Here is a 4987-nt window from a genome sequence, read left to right on the forward strand (position 1 = left end):
GCCTGGGACAGACGATGGAAGGACGCACGGACGCAAGGACAGGAGACGGGCGGGAGACCCCCCGTCAGCCCGCAGCCTCGGGCCGCCCAAGGATTGGCTCCACCCCTCCCCGCGGCGCAGCTCACGCGGCCCGCCCCGTACGCCGACGGCCTGAGCTGGGCCCAGCGCCTGCCGCCCGGAGCTGCACGCTCCTGGCGCTTTAAAGGGAAGAGACCGAGAACTAGCTGTCTAGACCCGGCAAAAAGGGGAGAACTAGCGGGCTGGAGGAAGTGGAGAGCTGTCGGAAAGGAAAGCCAAGCTTTGAGGAGCGCTCACTTTGTGTTAACAAGGTCCTCATCTATGTGGCTCAGGTTCAGTAACTTGATCACCCACCGTGACTCAGCCAGAAAAGGTACAGAAGGAAGGGAGGGCTGTGATTGGAACCCCTAAGATATAATTTTATTCTCACCTGTCTACCACCGTGTGTCACCTTCAGACATCTGGGTATCAAGCATCTCGTTCCGCACCACTCCTGACTTTACAGCTCATCAAGTACATCTCTCCAGTGTTCATTGACATTTATTGAGTCCCTGCTATGTGCCAGAAATCAGTAAAAGATATCACTCTTGCATATGCAGTGCTATGGATAATGCGAATATGCACTATGGATATGCACATATTCTATGGGGAAGAATAAAGCAGGGAAGGGTATAGGGCATACTGGAGGTACCATTTAAGAAAGGGGAGTCAGGGGAGGCATCACTGACAAGGAGACTTCTGAGCAAAGCAGGGTAGAAGGTGCCTCTGTACACCCTTCTCTGCCTTCTCTCCTGTTACCATGAATGAAGTGTTTCCTGTTCACGAAAGGCCAGCTCTTCTCTTTGCTCTGGGTCCCTTTTTTACTTTCCTTCTCAAGCATTTTGGTCCCAGTTACAACTTCTCTCTACTACAACATCCACCTCTTCTTTTTTTTCTGGAATGTTGCCATTAGATACCAGCATTCCTTTGGTTCACTCATAGTTTTCTGGGGAAAATACTCTTTGATCCCACATTCTAACTACCTACTGCTCTCTTTCTCTGCTCCTTCTGTAAAAAAATTAAATTTCTTTGAAAGACATGTCAACAGTTGCTGCTTCCATTTTACCACCTCTTGTAACAGATTAATGATGGAAACAAATTCTTTGACACTCTTCCTATTGAAAAGTGGGGCACGAGATCCCTCCCCTGAAGTTGGTGCTGCCTCTATGAATGCCTGCTGAGCCCTGCCCAAATTATTTTCTCATTTATAAGCATAAGAAAATGATTGTTTGGTTCAGTAACTAATTTTAGCATAAGAAAATGATCGTTTGGTTCAGTAACTAATTTTAGGGAATATCTTTAATCTCTCATTCTCCACTGAACCATTCTAATATAGCTTGTGTTCCTTTGACTCAGCTGCAGAATTGGCTCATGTTAAACCACTCATAACATCCGTGTTACCCAATCCAGTGGTTACTTCTCTGCCATAATCATACTTAACTTGTAACCACATTGGGCACAGATCACCACTTCCTTCTTTTTAAATACTTTATTGGATTCATGATTCCACCCTCTCCCAGTCTTTCTCCTACTTTCTTGGTCTTCTTTGCAGGGTCCTCCTGTCACTGACCTCAAAATGATGAAGCCCTAGGACTATTTCTGAGGTATCTTCTCTTTCTACATTCTCCCTCAAGGTGATCCCATCAATTCCAGTGGATTTACATACCATCAGTATGCTGGTGTTTCCAAAATGTACACACCTAGCTCAAGCCACTTACTGTGACTCTAACAGATTATCTTCGCTCTATCTGGCTAAAAGTAGCACATGCCACCTCCAGCAACCTTTTGATATTATCACATTTTGTTTTCATCACTTACTGTTTCTAAAGTCAACTTGTTAATTTATTTATACTCTGTTGTTGCCTAATGGAAAAGAACAAGGATATTTGGGCCAAAAGTTATCCAACCTACTGTAGAGGTTGAGAAAGTGAGTATCTAGCTTTTCTCTTGGGCTAATGGGAATCATGGTGAAGGTCAGTGCCTGGTTCACTAGAAGCAGAGGATTTCAGAAGCACATGATTTACTGAGAGAGTGCTCATCAGGAAAAATTCTGGAAAGGTGTGAGGGTAGCAAGATAAAGAAAAGGATCAAAATATTTCAACCTATTAATGGTAGGGCACATCTGACCTTATTGTTTCCATTAATTATATATGGGGTGTGTGTATATGGGTGTGTGTGAATGTGTGTGTTTTTGTGACTTTTAGCACATGATGTGATTATTTTGAACACCAGTGTGCTTCTCTAGAATCCACTCATAATCTATTTTCCAAAGATCTTGAATTTACATTCTACCCACAGGCAGCCTTCAGATTCACTACAGAAGCCACTATTTTTTCTGTAGTGAAAATTGCTAACAGTCCACAGAATGCTCCATCAGTACTTCATTTAGGTTTTACTTCTTAATGGAATCAGTGACATTTTACAGGTTTATGTGATATACCAGTTAGCTGTTAGAAACCACAGGGCTCCTCTAGTGGGCAGTCTGGAGCTTTGAACAGAATGAACACAATTTTGTGGTAAGTATTCATTTCACCATTTCCCAAAGTCATCCCTGATGGACCAAGCTTCCTCTGCTCCGTCTGTTGCAGAGAGTATCAAATTGTGTGTTAAAAGTTTCCATTACATTCTCTGTTCCTACTTAAGCATGTTGCCTCTTGGATTTTTTCAGTTGAATGACTTGCCCTGTACTGTGCTAATTATGGTCTTTTACATCTTCAGTAAATTGCTTTCTGAAAAACCACATTGCGTGGGAAAAGTGAGTTTTGGCAAAATTGATTTGTTTTCTTTCTATAGACAATTTCCTGCAGTATTGTGACAAACAATATGAACACAAGTACACCAATAATACTGTGTGTGCACCTAGGTCTTCTGTGATGGTGTGGTGGAGACACTAACTCAGCACCATCCACCACTTTTCCAACACCCTTTGGGTGCAGTGTTTTAAAATCCTGGCTACATAATAGATCATGTAGGGAGATTTTATAGAATACCAGTTCCTGAACTTCACCTGGGGTGTGGGCGGGTTTTGGGGGGCGTGGTCAGATACCACTCTTCTAATACACCTTCCTACCCTGAAGAGGTGGAAAATAGAACCTAAACTTCCACAACTCTTGAAGCCACAGTACAGGAGGTGATTTTGTGTCTCAAATCAGAAGTGCTTGAGCAAGAGTAAATTTGAAAGATTGAAAAAAGAGACAGTTGAGCAAGCATCTGCTCTGCTAGTTTGGCTGCAGGCATGACTCTGGATCCTACAGTTCTTATGATTCCTTGAGCTCTGGGTCTTATTTATTGTGGCCAAAATTATCTACACTCCTACCTATGATGCACGAGTTTCCCTGTATTCTTAACTTCCCATCCACACTTGACAATATCGAGCCTTTTAATTTTGCTGGCCTAATAGGTATAAAGTAATTTAAGAGTGCTGTTTTAATTGGCACTTCTCTGATAACTAAAGATTCTGAGCTTTTCATGTGCTTTATTTTTTTCCCTTCTTCTGCAGATTGCCTCTTCACACTATTTGCCTGTTATTCCTTGGGGTTACTATCTCCACTTTGTTATTCTCAAGAGTTCCTAATATATTCTACTTATTAATATTTTGTCAGTTTAACATTGCAAATAATTCTCATTCTGATATTCATCTATTATCTTTGTCAATGGTGTCCTGCACTGAATGGAAATCCTTAATTTCAATGATTCATTCAATCAACTTTCTTGTTTTAGGGTTTATATCTTTGAAACTTTGTTTCAGAAGTCCTTCCCTATCCTTATGTCATAAAGATACTCTCCTATGTTGTCTCCTATTAACTCTAAAGGTTATAGAGTTGCTCCTTGGTTGGTAGTCACCTAGTGATGTCAGGTGGGACATAATTTTATGTCCTTCCATAGTGCGAGTCGGTTCTCCCACTTCCGTTTCCTAAACAAACATCCTTACCCTATTAATTGGTGCTGCTAATTTTATCTTATTTGAATTCCCTAGACAGAAATACGTTTCTGAGATCTCTGTTCTATTCCATTGGTCTATTTGGTTTTTTCTTGCACAAATACTAAACTGTTTTTATTATTAGGTCTATCCCTGCCCTTCATTTTTATTTTCTGAAGTTGTTCTTAGCTTTTCCATATGCATAAAAAATCTATTGTGAGATACATTGTATATACCTGAGTGTATAAAAAATATATACACAGTTATAGAATAATTATAAAGAAATATCAGTGCAAACCACCATCCAAGTCAGGAAACGTAACAGTGCTAGTACTCCAGAAATTTCCCCATGTATCTTACCCTGACCACAAACAACCCCCACCTTCCCTAGAGGAAACCACTACCCTAACTTTTGTGATAACCATCATCTTCCTCTTCTCTCTAATGTAATCACCTAAGCATGCATCCCCCAACAACATGGTTTAATTTTGCCTTTTTCGGAATTCAACCCAAATAAGATCACCCCACATGTATTAATTTTGATTTTCTTTAGCTCAACGTCATTTGTGAAATTCATCCATGTTGTTGCAAATAGCTCTAGTTGTGGTATACATTGCTGTATACTGTTTCATTGTATGAATTTACTACAATGTGTTTATCCATTTCAACTTTATTAACACTTGATTATCTCTAGTATTTTGTTTCTTTTAGCGTGAAAATTTGGTATTACAAACTCAATTTCTTTAACGGTAATAGAATTATAATGATTTACAAACTCTTCTTGAGTCAGTTTAAGGAACTATGATAGAGGACATTGGCTACCTACCCAAATCCTTCCTCTCTGGGCCTAAGGCTCTACAGCTAAACTAAATTTCCCAGTTTCCCTTCCAATTAGGTGTCAGCATACGACTATGCTGTTATTAATAGAATGTCAGTAGGAGTGCCATTTCCAGGTTGGGTCTGAAGATGTTTGGCCTGTCTCCTCACCCTCTCTTTCCCTTTTCTGTGGGA

Source organism: Lipotes vexillifer, unplaced genomic scaffold (genome assembly GCF_000442215.2).
Source record: "Lipotes vexillifer unplaced genomic scaffold, Lipotes_vexillifer_v1.1 scaffold172, whole genome shotgun sequence".
Lineage (NCBI taxonomy): Eukaryota > Metazoa > Chordata > Mammalia > Artiodactyla > Lipotidae > Lipotes > Lipotes vexillifer.